Below are 16,886 nucleotides of genomic sequence, written 5' to 3'. Positions count from 1 at the left end.
GCAATATCTTGTCTCTCTTGACCATTGGGTAACATTCATTATTTTGGCTACAATGTTCTATCCTTATCCATGCTCAGGAAACAGAATTGGTTTTGAGAAAAAGTGAAATTTGACATCCATTAAAAAAAAATTATAATCTGACTTTTTTTAAATCCATTTTCTCAGACCCACTTAAACTAATCATGTGCGATATTTGACTTGAAGAAGAAAGAAAAAAAAAGACATCACACTGGGTTATTTTAAGGTGAGGTGTTGACACGCGTTCTAAAGGTCAGAACATAATTCAACCCCAACGTCTTCATGTAAACTATAACACTTGATAGTAATGCTCATTTAGGCATCACTAAATAGGCGTCAACAACTTTTTGTGATTTGTGTGATCACACAACCGGATTGTGTGACGATAGTAAGAAGAGAAAAACGGACAAGGAGACACATCTGTGTCGAAGCTAACGTTGCCTTTCACATTGTCACCGTTGTTAATCGACAGTTCTTCAAGGTTCGCCCATTGTTAAAACTCAACATTGATTGTGTTTGCCAAGAATTCCCCATCCTTGGGCTGCATGCCATATGAGAGGAAATATACTGCATTTGGCTCTGCAATTGAAATGCAAGCTGAATAACCCAGCCTGATAGCACATGCGGTAGCTCTAAGAGATTTTAGTGTGAGCCATTCAAGCAGCTGTTGTGAATGCCAGTCACACAAATAATGTGGCTATTCAAGTGTAAATGTATTTCTCATGGACAATTGTGAGAAAATGATTAGCTGCAGTTGCCGGCACGTCCAGGCTATTAACTTTTGACGTGGGTAAAACGTCTGCAAAACCAACATCCTTTCCGAGGATGACACGCTCGCCTCACTGTCCTATACATCACGATGACACCAATTGGACACCTGACGTCAGTCTGCATTGACGCATTACCATTGATTTTCCTCGTGCTTCCCAGTCACATTGTGTAAAGGGACCTACATACAGTAATGTAGCTGTGTCCCCTGGCACATGTGCTGTACAGTACACCGACTGGACGTTTCAATTGTTATTAGTCATATATTGAGTAACCACGTGGTATATACTGTCCAACGAAATGCTTACTTGCAGGTTCCCTCTCGACATTGCAATAACAATAAGAAATCATAAATGAGAAGAATAGATAATAATAATAATATCAAATAAATGGATCAGTAGAATAGAAGACATTTTAGCAAGCTAAAACGAAAGGCACGATTTATAGTACAATATTTACACGTGTATCAGGGGAAGGGGGCAAGTGTTTAAATTGTGCAGTATTAGAAATAGTAAATAGAGTCAATTAGCAGCAATTGTGATGTGTGTGTATCATGAATGAGTGCGTGTGTGTGTGTGTGTGTGTGTGTGTGTGCGTGCGTGTTTGCTAAAGTGCGGAGAGTCAGTGCAGGTGGTCAGTCCAGTTAAAGTGTTCAGCAGTCTAATGGCTTGTAGACAGAAACTTTCTCTGAGCCTGTTGGTATCGGACCTCATGACCTCACGGATACCATGTGACGTATTTGACTGGTTTGTGACCCACTGACACCCACCCCGGTTAGAGGGGAATGAAGCAGCCCAAGAGTTAACATGGGAATGAACATGGGAAGGGTTCTGTAATAATGAAATTGCAATATTTGTTTAACCTTTCTCTCACTAGGCAAGCCAGTTAAGAACAAATTCTTATTTACAATGACGGCCTACAATGGCAGCAATGAATATACACATCTAAGATGCAATGAACAGAACAAAGTAATGAATGAATATGAATGAGCTATACTGTGTAATGGCATAGAACTACAAGAGCATAATAGGAAGAACAGTATCTAATAACCAGGTATTACATAATAATACAGGAATAACGACTAGCAGGATTGCTAACAATATTAACAACGGCAGAGTAAGTGAAAACAAGCTACCTAACACCATACAATGAGGCTATACAAATGGGCACCATAAATAGCAAGTATTACACATAGAAATTACACTAGTGGTAATAATAGCCAATACTAATGTCAACAGTGTATAACATATAAATAGTGTTAGATGAGTTTGTAAACTAGCTTAAACTTTAATATTACAAAAGTAATATTGAATTGTGTTTGGTTGACCATGCAACCAAATATCACCATTTAAAAGAGATACAACTTTCCAATCATTAGATACATCTGAGCCACTGGATCAATCCTATTCTTTAACTGTTCATTTTGGTTTAGTTGGAGTTGTGAATCCAACATATAATTTAACTTGTCCACAAGTTAGTAGGCAATTTACTGTATTGCAAAAGTGAAGTTGAATTGTGTTTGGTTGTCAAAGCAACCACATATCGACATTTGAAGGAGATGTATCTTTTGTGCCGCTGACTTAGTCTGGTTTTAATTCCAGTTTAACTACAAATTACAACTGATATGTTGGATTTAGGTCTCCGTCTCAGCCAAAAATCTAAGTTAAGGAATAGGACTAAATCAAATGAAACGTTATTGAAAGTGCATTTAAAGTGCATGTGAAATCAATCAAAGCTTGAACTCCTAGGCCTATATGTATTGTCTATTTTTAGTTGAACCCTGGGTTGAATTTAAAACTTTGCAAATGCTATATAGGCATTAAAGTATATTTGTTGATATGACTTTAGAGTATGGTTACATTTTGTTTACTTTGTTTGACCTAACCTTCAATAGCAACAGTGGATCTATTGAGTTACCAAGAGATCTCTCAATAATCATTCTCACGATAGCACGTAGTAGTCAGTGGCAAATATCAAAGCTAAGCAGGCTTGGTTAAAACCCTGAACAGGAAACCAAAAGGATAGCTGTAGATAGATTAACTCTTCAGTAGGAGGCACTGCCCAGCCCATTGTTTTTTTTTGTTTTTGATAGTAAATACAACATTGAAGATCTGATGTTGTTTCAAAGGTACAAACTCAACATATTTTATACAAGCTTTGTCTATGTTGAACATTGGTTACCATGGTGACATAATCCCGCAGTTGAAATTTCACCCTCAAAACAACAGTTCACGTTGATTCGTTTAAAGGAAAATCCAACATATTTTCCACGTAGATTCCGCGTCACAATGCATTGACAAATTACGTTGTAACAACGTTGATTCAACCGGTTTGTGCCCAGTGGGTGGTAGGGAACAATCAGAAGGGGCTGATAAAGGGCACTCCGTATACATCCTCGGGGCTCACAAAGGACTGAGACGATTGAGCCGACATACTCTATGGCAGGGGCTTTTAACAACGCAGCCTGAGCCTGGACTTAAATGGGCCCTCCTACAGCCTGCTGGCTATTCTTGCTATACGTCATCACATAAATCACACTAGTCATGTATCGTTAATAAAACAAATCATATGCAACATGTTTATATGATACTTTATATGATGTTTATATGTACTGTATATTCTGCTGCCTTTCTCAACCGCTTAATAATGCTGTACCATGAGATGAATTACTGTGAACCCCAGGGGAATGTACATTAACTTGGTTTTACCACCTGGGATGCATTTGTCACCCTTCTATAGGGTCTCTCCCTAGAAGTCTATTTGTGCAGCTACACACGCACGCACACACACACGCACAGCCAGGCCAATCTCCTGGCCCTCATAGCAGGCAAACTAATAGCCAGTCCTGTGTAAGTAAAGGACTTTGCCTCTTGCCCCAGAGGACCCCGTGCAGTGTGAGTTGTGGCAGGCAGGAATAACCGAAGGTGTCTTCCCCCCATATGCTCACTATCACCATGAGTCACAAAGCTGAAATCTACTCATTTGCATCTGCTGGAGCAGAACAGGTAGCCATCCAGAGATGATTTATCTACCTCAGTCTTTTTCAGAGGGACGTGAGACTGTCCACAGGCATAATGTGTCTTCTTCATTATCTCAACACATAGGAGAATAGTTTGTTTCTTGGTTTGTTAGTCATATTAAAAATGATGCTATTTAAAAAAGTGTGCAGCGCATCAACTCTTCATTCAACCAATCAAATTGTGCCAGCTGAGAAAAAGTTGCTTGTGGCAATGCAGAGGAACGTAAAGACTAAGCTGTATCAACAAAAAATGGATTGCAACTTGCAAAACATGCGGGAAGAAAATGACAGACACAACAACTTCCAACTTTGTTCGACATTTGAAGCTGCACAAAGAATGGTAAGTCGTGGCTAATATAGCCGACCGCTATATCATTCATAACTTTGCTAGTGTAGCATGTTGGCTAACGTAATGTGAAATCAATGAGCCTCCACACAGTCAGTGCGGGAACGTGATCATTGCACCCAAGATTGAGCTACAAATGGCTAGGCAGTTGGTAGCCTAAATCCTGCCTGATGTTACTGCTGTTCCTAAAGCCATTGACATATGTTAGCCTACTGTAACCACACACAGTGTGTGTGTGTGAAGGTTGGGAGATTGTGTACAAGCCTACATCACCCGATTGCGCCCCATAGGGATCCTCAATAGTGGGGAGGGGGTGTGGGGGGGGGGGGGGGGGATCTGTATGAAATATGAAGTGGTATTACATTTGGTGAAGAGCACATTATGACTTGTTCAAACTCAAAGTTTAGAATTTGAGACTTGACTTGAGACTTGACATGGACTTGACTGTCTTGATTTGAGACTTGAGTGCTAAGACTTGAGACTTATTTGTGACTTGTAAAACAATGACTTGTTCCCACCTCTGCTTTTTGGACTACCTGACCAAATTCACAGAGAAATTTAAGTTATAGATCTGTCATTCTCATTGAAAGCAAGTATAAGAATTCGTAGATCTGTTATGTGTGTGCTATTTCTATGCTTCCCATTCTTAAGTTTCGTTTTTGCATCTTTTACTTTCGGTTTTGTACACAAGCTTCAAACAGCTGAAAATACAATATTTTTGGTTAATGAAGATACTATTACAATTTTAGCAACCAGGAAATGGCGTCGTGATTCCTGCATATTGTCCATTTAATTGTCTGATAACAAATACATTAGGCTGATCAATTCATTCCAACCCTAAATAGTCTGATAGGGGGGATTTGGTTTAACAAAGTTGAACTGGGTAGGAAATAGCACTGTGGTCCGGAAGCTAAATCCATCTGACAGTACCGATGCACCAAGTCTGGAATCAACAGGTCCCTGGACAGCTTGTACCCCCAATCCATAAGGTTGATAAACAGTCCGGGTAGCTATTTGGTTAACTATTTCACTATCTGCAATGACCCTTTTTCACAAACTTTTTTGACTCATCATGTATGCTGCTGCTACTGCTTATTGCCTGTCACTTTGTACATATCTACCCCAATTACCTCCTACACCTGCACATCGTCTCTGTACCCCTTGTGTGTAGCTAAGATATCATTACTCGTTGTCTTTCACTTTCTATTATTTTTCTATTTTCTATCTCTCTGCATTGTTGTAAGCATTTCACTGTTAGTCCACACCTGATGTTTATGAAGCATGTGATGAATACAATTTGATTTGATTTCTGCTTGTGCAGAACCCTGATATCACCAGCTCCTTGGGCAAGGCAATAAATCACAATCAAATGACTGAGGTTTGCCAAATGCCAAGGCTAATTTCCCCAGCCAAAGCCCAAGTATGCCTTATTCATGTCGAGATAATTACCAAGGCAGTGGGCGTTAGGTGTTCTTGATTGAGAGGCATATTTCCAAAAGGTGGATGTTTATAGACCTGTTGCCTTCCCCACATCGTTCACAGCCCCTCATTGTGGAAAATGTGTCTTCTCGCTATGTCTCATAAACACCTTATATAATCTTATCTCTCAGTTTAAGGGCAGGTCCCCCCCCCCGAGTCAAGCTCTCATAGTCATGGCAACAGCTCAAGCCGTCACCAGCGAAACCAGTATGATGTGAGATAACCCTAATTTCTCAAATTCAGGGTTATCTCTGAGTTCTTGTGCTAGAAAAAAATGGGTCTTGTAGAGACGATAAACATATATCTCTATAAAGGCAATGGGAGATCAGAAAGGAAATAGATATACCTGGTTCAGGAGAATTGCATTGACGACAACCGTAGAGGTGATTCATAGGCCCCTTATTGGCTTTGGATTTAGGATGCTTTTATGTCTACTCTGGATAGCTATTTAAATTTGATATACTAAAAGGCCCATGAGGCAAAGGGGTTGGTCACAATTCATTCTCACTAACTGCACTTTCATAATATCACTTGTTTCCTTTGGCCTCCCTCTGAAACGGTAAAACATATCCCCATTCCATTTTTTTCAGGGGGAGCAGGCCATTGTGTTTTTCTCTGATGTACTAAAGGTGAGGAATGAAACCAACCTTGGCGAGTTCGAAGACGGATGACTCACAAGAATGCCTCACAAGAATGAAATAAGTTATATCACTTTTCCGTTCATCCTGTGGGAAGAAGGTGTAGATTTCAGTGTGTGGGATCATCCATCTCCAAAAATAATTTGAGGGAATATTATTCTCATTATTTCAAAACAAAGTTATTACTATTTGACAAACATCTGTCAAGGCATGTTATTTTGTCTAAAATGTCAATGGACAACTTCCGGTGAAACTGGAGGGTGCGCAATTCAATTCAATAATCAGAAAAATTATGAATGTTAAACATTTAGGTACATATAAATGTCGTATATCGTCTGAAAGCTTAAATTCTTGGTAAATCTAACTGCACTGTCCGATTTACAGTAGTAATTATAGCAAAAAACATGTAATGCGATTGTTTGATGACGCCGCCCCACATCAAAATATTTTTACACCGGCACAGGTTTCATACATTCACAAATAATGATTAAATATTCACTTACTTTTTGAAAATCTGCCTCTGATTTGTCATCCAAAGGGTCCCAGCTATAACATGTTGTGTCGTTTTGTTAGATAAAATCCTTCTTTACATCCCAAAAAGTCAGTTTAGTTGGCGCCATCGATTTGAGTAATCCACTCGTTCAACATGCAGTGAAAGGAATCCAAAAATCTACCCCTAAACTTTGTTTCAACAAGTCAAAATAAGTTTCTATTTACTCCTCAGATACCCTAAAAGAAGTATGTTCAAAAGGAAACCGATTTTAAGCAGGTGCATCCTGTCTTCATGGCGCACGCTAACACCAATTTCCAGGACTGTGTCCCTGTACTAAAACTGATATTTCTTATTCGTTTTTGCAAGCCTGAAACTTTGAACATAGACGACTGACACCCTGTGGAAACCGTAGGAATTGCATCCAGGGAGCTAATTTTCAATATGACCGTTTACTTGCCTTTCTAAGAAGATGGTCTCTCGAATAAAAAATAATTCAGGTTGGTTTTTCTTTGGATTTTCACCCATCATATCTATTGTGTTATATTGTACTACATTATTTGAACATTTCTACAAACTTCAAAGTGTTTTCTTTCCAATGGTACCAATGGTATATGCATATGCTAACTTCAGAGCCTTAGCAACAGGCAGTTTACTTTGGGCACGTCATTCAGGCGTAAATGGAGAAAAAAGGTGCCAAGCCCTAAGCGGTTTTAACACTCATGAGATCATGCCGGATACTGTAATGGTAAAGGCAGACGTGGTTGTAAGCGTGAACAGTTGCATAACGTTCACTACATTCATTGATTATAGCCAAGTCGTTAGCTCTTGCCCAATAACTTCCACTGAGGCGTGACAGAGGATAATCTCTATCTCAGTCTGGTGTTGGGAGGAATGGAAACCGTTGGACGAATATTGGTCAGCAGGTCCGAACTTCACCAAAAAAGGAGGTTGTTGTCCGGTCCAGTGTGAGGGAGTTAGCTGTGTTGTGTTGACAAACATGCTATGTGAGAGGGGAGATATGGGGGGAGTGAGTTTACAGAGTCTCTACAGAATGGGAGGGATGAACAGCAGAGGCGAGCTGAGGTCAAGCGGTTGATTTCAATCACCTCGGAGAAATCAGTCTTTTTTTATTCAGACGTTCTAAGGTCAGGTATTTCTTTCCTGTGAACTGATGTCATGTCAGTTTAAATGAGGGGAGAGAGAGGAAGAGAGAGAGCGAGAAACAGAAAAACAGAAGGAAAAAAACGTTTTCGAAAAACAACTAAAAAACTCATTTTCTCAAATGATAGAAAGATGACTCACTAGTCAGATACATGGCCGAGGAGGGTGATTGCTCAGAGAGTGTGAGAGAGAGAGCAAGAGAGAAACGGAAGGAAAATTACTTTTCGAAAAACAGACAATTGATTTAACTGAACTAAACTAAAAAACAAATTTTCTCAATGATAGAAAGATGACTCACTAGTCAGAGACGTGGCTGAGGAGGGATATTACTAATTTCACATTGTCACTGGATAGACATGGGCAGAGGACAGGATTATTAAGACAGGGTTTGGGTCAGGTGTCCCTGCACTTGATCATTTTACTACGGTGAGTCATATCCTGCAGGAAGATAGTCAGAGGACATTAACCTTCATGTCACTCCTTAAAGTCACTCTGAATGTCACATAGGACTGATTGTGTCACAAATGGACACACTTACCAAGCATTTACATACACTAGCAGGGCGCGATACCTCTGAAATTGATGGAGGCGACATGACAGTTGAGGAAAAAAGGAACAGTATGCTACCTCACCACCCTCCTGATGTGATCAAAACAACAATAGCAAAGCACACAGCAATTACCTGTCTGAAATTAGATCCGTGTACACCAAGACCCACGCTGACATCAAACGTGTAATCAAAGTTATTCTCACATAAGTGCAGCTCGGAATTAACAATGCCCGCAGAGTTCAGAATTAACCATTTGAATCAGATAGACACAGCTAAAGTCAACCAGCATTAATGAAACGTCGGAACTGGGAAATGCAACGTAATGGCGCTTTATCTGACCACCCTTAGAGTATAAAAATGCAATGCTGTGTGTGGCTTGCAGAATGACGATTCATGACCTTGAACTGGACGCATGATGGGATCATTAACTGGAAAGGAATTGCAGATATGAAACAGCAAAAATAGAGATCCCAAACCTGAACACTCATTATTAACATTTCAGAGAATGCTTTATGGTGGGAAATTGCAAGATTGTTCTAATACTTTTACTGCATCAAATAGTTGTTTTATGGAACAGAATAGAGTATTCTTATAACTATTGTGTGTTCTACTGAGGATGGACCTCTGGGAGATAACACTGACAGGAGATTTACAATGTCTCTTGGGTGATAAAACCTAAAGAGACCGCATTCCAGAGCATGAGGTAGTGTTTCTGTTCTATATGGTACCAGGGTGAGATGACCCTAGGGCCAGACCCTGGTCTGTACACAAAGATGAGTGCAGATACTGTCCGCTATGAATTATAGGTATCTTTCATACAGATCTTAACCTTGTGACCCATTCTATATACTGTATCTGTTGTTCGTCATATAGGTTGAAAGGGGTGTATCTTAGCTCTAAAAGACCTTTGTACTTTTGTGTCGGGGCTCTCAGCTAATTGTCTGAGGTTGATTCATCGACCAGCCATCGCTATTGCAAAGCTCTCACTAATAAATATTTGATTTAAGTATAACTCTGACTTGTGATAAGTTTGTCTCTCCTCGTTTGATAGTAAAGAAATTAACCACCACAGCTTTTGAGCATTTTTACAGAGACTATTGGCAAATAAGATTTGGATCCTCTGTGTAAGAAACGATTAATGGTCTAATTTACCTTGGAGTGGGTGGTCCATTCTGAGTCACACAGCAGGCTTACAGTGCAAGCATCATATAAGGACAAATTATCTCGTTAAAACCAGTAGTTTTGTGGTATAACATTTAATAGTCTTGTCTTTAAATTCTCAAAGTGTTTGGTGACTGTTTTGACAGCGAAAGCCTGATTTCTCTGGATCCAAAACAGATGTATTATTGGGGGTTTGGAATGCGAGTTGGCATCCTATTATCTCTGCTTCACCGAGTTCACAAAATACACTGTATCATTTGGTTATTTTTGGATCAAAGCCAAAGCTTTGCATATGGGCACCTCACATATAGACCTCCACACCAAATATAGACTTGACAAGTCAACAGACAGTTAAGTTGGAGGGTTATTTAACCATTGTGTTTTTCTAATAGGAGCACATGGGTGCAAAGGTTCTAGACTTCTAATTGATCCAGTAATAGGGATGTTAGTATACAGATTAAGACTCCTGCAGACTGATGGATCTACATACAGTGCGCTCACCTCAGATTCCATTTGGCAGTAGTTCATTTGAAGCATCTGGTCTCGGTTCATCCCCTTCCGCACCTTACTTCACAATGTTTGATAGACAAGTGGCGCAGGGGTCTAAGACACTGCATCGCAGTGTTAGAGGCATCACTACAGACCCTGGTTTGATCCCAGGCTGTATTACAACCGGCCGTGATCGGAAGTCCCATTGGGCGGAGCACAATTGGCCCAGCGTCGTCCCGGTTAGGGGAGGATTCGGCCGGGGTAGGCCGTCATTGTAAATAAGAATTTGTTCTTAACTGTCTTGCCTAGTTAAATAAAGGTTCAATAAACAACTAAAAATGAATTGAACAAATAGACACCTCACAGTGTTTGATAACGATTGATCTGAACAAATACACAAATAAATCCTGAACAGAATGTCCTTGTAAAACAGACTTAAACGGGTATGTTACTAAGCTAAGGATCCTGGGACTAGGAAACTATGCAGTATTTTTTTTTTTTTTACCTGTTACTTATTACATTGGTACCCCAGGTAATCTTAGGTTTTATTACATACAGTAGGGAGGAACTACTGGATATAAGAGCAACGTCAACTCACCATCATTACGACCAGGAATACGACTTTCCCGAAGCGGATCCTGTGTTTTGCCCACCACCCGGGACAATGGATCGGATCCCAGCCGGCGAACCAATACAACGATGCCGTAAAAGGGGCAGACGAAGCGGTCTTCTGGTCAGGCTCCGGAGACGGGCACATCGTGCACCACTCCCTAGCATACTACTCGCCAATGTCCAGTCTCTTGACAACATGGTTGATGAAATCCATACATGTATAACATGTAATACTAGCCACTTTAAACAATGCCACTTAATATAATGTTTACATACCCTACATTACTCATCTCATATGTATATACTGCACTCGATACCATCTACTACATCTTGCCTATGCCGTTCTGTACCATCACTCATTCATATATCTTTATGTACATATTCTTAATCCCTTAACACTTGTCTGTATAAGGTAGCTGTTGTGAAAGGTTAAATTACTCGTTGGTTATTACTGTATTGTCAGAACTAGAAGCACAAGCATTTCGCTACACTCGCATTAACATCTGCTAACCATGTGTATGTGACAAATACAATTTGATTTGATGTGAAGAGGGCATGACAAAGCCTATTCCCCCTCAGGAAACTAAAAAGATTTGGCATGGGTCCTGAGATCCTCAAAAGGTTCTACAGCTGCAACATCGAGAGCATCCTGACTGGTTGCATCACTGCCTGGTACGGCAATTGCTCGGCCTCTGACCGCAAGGCACTACGTACGGCCCAGTGCATCACTGGGGCTAAGCTGCCTGCCATCCAGGACCTCTATACCAGGCGGTGTCAGAGGAAGGCCCTAAATATTGTCAAAGACCCCAGCCATAGACTGTTCTCTCTACTACAGCATGGCAAGTGGTACCAAAGTGCCAAGTCTAGGACAAAAAGGCTTCTCAACAGTTTTTAACCCCAAGCCATAAGCCTCCTGAACAGGTAATCAAATGGCTACCCGGACTATTTGAATTGTGTGCCTCCCTCCAACCCCTCTTTTACACTGCTGCTACTCTCTGTATATCATTTATGCATAGTCACTTTAACTATACATTCTTGTACATACTACCTCAATTGGGCCGACCAACCAGTGCTCCCGCACATTGGCTAACCGGGCTATCTGCATTGTGTCCCACCACCCGCCAACCCGTCTTTTACGCTACTGCTACTCTCTGTTCATCATACAGTGGGGCAAAAAAGTATTTAGTCAGCCACCAATTGTGCAAGTCCTCCCACTTAAAAAGATGAGAGAGGCCTGTACTTTTCATCATAGGTACACTTCAACTATGACAGACAAAATTAGAAGAAAAAAAAATCCAGAAAATCACATTGTAGGATTTTTTATTAATTTCTTTGCAAATTATGGTGGAAAATAAGTATTTGGTCACCTACAAACAAGCAAGATTTCTGGTTCTCACAGACCTGTAACTTCTTTAAGAGGCTCCTCTGTCCTCCACTCGTTACCTGTATTAATGGCCCCTGTTTGAACTTGTTATCAGTATAAAAGACACCTGTCCACAACCTCAAACAGTCACACTCCAAACTCCACTATGGCCAAGACCAAAGAGCTGTCAAAGGACACCAGAAACAAAATTGTAGACCTGCACCAGGCTGTCATAGTTGAAGTGTACCTATGATGAAAATTACAGGCCTCTCTCATCTTTTTAAGTGGGAGAACTTGCACAATTGGTGGCTGACTAAATACTTTTTTGCCCCACTGTATATGCATAGTCACTTTAACCATATCTACATGTACATACTATCTCAACCAGCCTGACTAACCGGTGTCTGTATGTTGCCTCACTACTTTTATAGCCTCGCTACTGTAAATAGCCTGTCTTTTTACTGTTGTTTTATTTCTTTACTTACCTATTGTTCACCTAATTGCTTTTTTGCACTATTGGTTAGAGCCTGTAAGTAAGCATTTGGCGCGCGTGACAAATAAACTTTGATTTGATTTGATGTTCCTTTTCTACATTGAAATCTTTGTATCAGCCACTTCATGTTCAACAGTTGTCTTTTGTACTTTCCGGATAGTTATAATATACGAGTACCAGTAAATGGTTGACGACTAGGCAACTATGCATTGTAAAGCACAGCTGTCAATCATCATTTGTTACAGTGCTGATAATGGGTGAAAAACATTGAAAGATCCTGAGTCACTGACCAGACCCCACTGAAGACTTGCCCGTGTTGGATGAATGTCGATGACTTTTCCGGGAAGAAATGTGATGAGCACTAGAACGTTGGAACAAGGCCCTGCTCATAAAATCTATTTTTCATTCTGATTCGAGATCGGGATGTCTGCCACGCTGCTTCTTCAACTTGCTGGAGCTGACCAAGCAGAAGAGCTGATCTTATGGAAAAGGAGGACATGACTGAATTAGGACATCTGATCTGAGGAGCTACTGGGTACTTCTAGGTACTGGTAGGGAGGGAGCTTCTGTCCTTTTTTAGCACCACCCCTAGGGTCATGGCTAGAAAGGAGACTTTTCGTAGCAGGTTAGGAGAATTTACGCAGTAGGTAAGGATGATTAACATAGCAGGTTAATAGAATTAGGTTAAGGTTATGAAAAGAGTTAAGGTTAGGGAAAATGCTGAAAAATGTAACTTTTGCGTTTAATTTGACAAAAGCGGGATCCCTTCTAGCTATCACCCACTACTAGGCCATCATCTCTTCCCCTCTCCTCCATCTTTCTATCTCTTCCCTCCTCTGCAGCTGTTGCATTCGTACCCTAGCCAACAGCATGCCAGCTGGATAGCCCTCCGGTCTCAGAGAGCAGGCAGCGCCTGGCCCGGCTACTATTGGCCATATTTCTCCTCTGGAGGCAGGGCTGGATGGAGGAAGCGCAGGGCTGGGCTATGAGGAGTGTTGCTGGAGGGAGGTTTGGGCTGAAGAGTGCCTCAGATGTGCCCTGTAGAAGAGTCTGGAGGGCCAGGGAGCGAACACTGCCTCTCCCCAGCAGACAGCGGGGGACAGCAGGAGAGGGCAGGCACACAGTGACCCCACACTGGGACATGAACACTGGTTCATCTGTCGACTGAGAATGAAGGGATAAACAACCCACAGCAACAGCATCGGCATCAGTCACAGACATACCAACCAAGGCATCTGGTCTGAATACCCCTCAAAGACTTAACAGGATGGAGAAATAATGTAGCACAGAAAGATGTAAGCAACTTCAGCTCATTCATTATAATATAATACTGTACATGCAAACTTTTATCCAAAGTGACTTGCGGTCATGCGTGCATACGTTGTTTACGTATGGGGGGGTCCCAGGAATCAAATGCTCTACTTCAGTGTTGACTGGGGTGGGTTTAGTTTCGTAATAGCGACTGTTGATAATGAGGGTGTGCACTGCCAATGAAGGCTAAAGAAGCAACGGTAATAAAGTGCCAAGTAGACTTTCTCCTTTGATGAGACTATTACAGAGACAACAGGGAGAGTGACAGGACAACAGTGGGGTTCATTTGGTGCCGTAGGCAATAGCAGCACATCTAGGCTCGGTAGACTCGGCTGACAAGTCAAATAAGAACCATCTGTAAGCTATTACGGCAAATGGCTGCTCTGTTAATGCTGCCCCTGCTGTGAGAGAAATCACTGAGACCACGGTAGAGCTGCCGCTGAGCGGTGGGCCCGGTGCAACGTATTTTTTGGGACCACACATAGTATTATTACAGCATACTTTATGGAGATGCATGATATAAGTATGCTGAGGATATACATTGTCACCCAAGGCTACGATAATGACCAAGCCAGGGCATTTTAACAGAAATTCTCTTAACATTTCACAGAGAAAACTCAAATAAAATCCTACCTTATCTTCTGACCTGAGTTTCTTGGAACCATGACTCACTACAGAATTGTTGGTTTGACCGTCGTTGTGAATAACAGTGCTTTGATTTGAACTTCGCAGTCATCTGCGCCATTCCAATCACACAGTGGTGTTCAGTTAAACAGAATTGCTGATTTCTCTTGTCATAGTAATAAGGGGAAAGGAACCGGATACTGTGTTGTCAGACTAAAGACTGAGTTTCACCTCAGTCTCACCTCAAGGATGGACGTCACATCTTCTTTTCACACGGTCACGGACAGACCCAGGAGAGGAAAGGTCAGGTCACGGTCATATTCATCAGAGCACACCGTAGCCAAACGTTTCTTATTTGACAAGTTCAGGTGATCCCTTCCTGTTTCAGTCCGTTTCCTCTATTTGGTGCCTAAATAGTACGACCCAGAACAGAGCTCTGTTGACAGAGCAGCTCATGACCACTAATCAATTACAATTACACATCATTATAGGGCTCAGTCCCACAGCACCTGCAGGGTAAAATCAATGCGGAGTCCTCAGTCCTGGCCACTCTGCTGGCACTGACACATTAGTCCAGGCTCCCTAATCGGCACAAAGAACCTTCCTCTGCGTCCTCCTCAAAGAGAGGAGAGGGGGGAGGTCGTTGTGTGCCAGGAGTCAGATGAGACTGATGTTCCAGACACCACCACAGGGAGGAGAGGGGGAGAGGGACATTAGCCTGTCCACTGTCATGCCTGCATGCACTCGCTGCTGCTGCTGTCATTGAGAAGTTAAATGCCTGGAAGACATAAATAGTGGTTGGCAGTGCCAAAAGATGAGAGGGGGATACAATACTCCATGACAGCAAACATAAGGTTCTGGTTTCTCTATCTGAACTGACATGATGAAATATAGAAATGTTCCTTCTACAGTTTTAGGATCTTAAAATCCAATGCCCTTTTGGAAGATATTGCTTTGCTTCATCCATCAATTATCTCAATGGAAAACCAAGCTTAAGACGGTGAATTATAGAATTGCTGGGTTCAATTGTGTCATATTTTTGTCTGGGTGTCCATGCCAACATCTGCAGTAAAGAACGGGACGACATACCTGTTTTGTAACGATGTGGAGACAGTCATTCCTTCTTCGCTCGATGAATCCAGATCCACTGTCATTCTTCAGATGAAACACGTCTATTATGGTGGAAGAATGGCTGACAGCTTGAAGTACAAGAAAATAAATGTATGTGATGAGAATGTGATAAAAGCCTCAATACCATCAAATCTGTACTATTTGTGCCTTAGGAAAAGGACACCCACATAAGGTTTCAGCTTTATTTCTCAATAGAATGCAATACACTATTCTACAGTACACTGTTCTATACCGAGTGTTCATTTCAGGACTTGGCCGATTTTATGCATGTAATTTAATATTGTTGTTTGGCAGAAAAAAAACATTGTGAAATGAAGTAAACAAAATTAACTCGGAAAAGTATTAACTGGTGCTTATGGGCCTCTCCATCTTCACATAACTTTTTTTTAAACATTGGAGTCCACATTTCAATGGACTTATTGACCTCATTCACATGTACATATACACCAATATCCAGTTATTATTTGGGAGTATTCTGTTTTTTGAGTTGCCGCATATAAACATCATATTCAGTTTACAATAACCCGAAAAGTCTTGTCTCCGGTAAAGAGAAAGCCTGATAAGATGCCTGGGATGTGCTGTTCTAAAATGCGACACTGTGTCATATAAACATCTTATCCCGTTGACTGTTCTTCTTGCGGTCTGCACAGGTTCACATACCGCGAGTGTTGTGTGAGGATGTTTTCATCTGCTTGTCAAACAAATCACGTCAAAAAGATGGCTACCTGCGCAGTTCCATCCACGATAATGTTTTATGATAATTTACTACTGGCTACTTGCACCTCGAATTTAGACACGTTTCTGCTTATAATTTCAGACATTTTGGTAGGCCATTTGTTTGTTAACTATAGTTTGATACGTGCAGCTTCTCTCTCTTCTGTCGTAACATTTTCTCCAGAAGACTGTAACGGCTTTCTTCCTGGGAAGGAGAGGCGGACCAAAACGCAGCGTGGTTATAGTTCACGTTTTTTAATAAGAAAACTAAACATAATACAAAACAATAAACACGGCAAAAAACCAAACCAGTCCTAACTGGTGCAGAAAACACAAAGACAGGAAACAACCACCCACAAATCCCAACACAAAACAGGCTACCTAAATATGGTTCCCAATCAGAGACAATGACTAACACCTGCCTCTGATTGAGAACCATATCAGGCCAAACATAGAAATAGACAAACTAGACACACAACATAGAATGCCCACCCAGCTCACGTCCTGACCAACACT

The 16,886-nt window shown here is 41.2% G+C and overlaps 1 long non-coding RNA gene across 1 annotated transcript; it reads right to left on the bottom strand.

Moving 5' to 3' along the window:
- Positions 1-13,891: 13,891 nt before the first annotated feature.
- Positions 13,892-15,724, bottom strand: LOC110489462 (uncharacterized). Its single transcript, XR_016486199.1, has 2 exons — positions 15,615-15,724; positions 13,892-15,303 (listed from the first exon to the last, which is right to left on the bottom strand). It is a non-coding gene; the product is annotated as an uncharacterized LOC110489462 (long non-coding RNA).
- Positions 15,725-16,886: the final 1,162 nt, after the last annotated feature.

Source organism: Oncorhynchus mykiss, chromosome 14, assembly GCF_057628025.1.
Source record: "Oncorhynchus mykiss isolate SJ-2025 chromosome 14, ASM5762802v1, whole genome shotgun sequence".
Lineage (NCBI taxonomy): Eukaryota > Metazoa > Chordata > Actinopteri > Salmoniformes > Salmonidae > Oncorhynchus > Oncorhynchus mykiss.
Note: the sequence above shows the minus strand (reverse complement) of the source record. Positions and strands in the feature narration are given on the sequence as shown.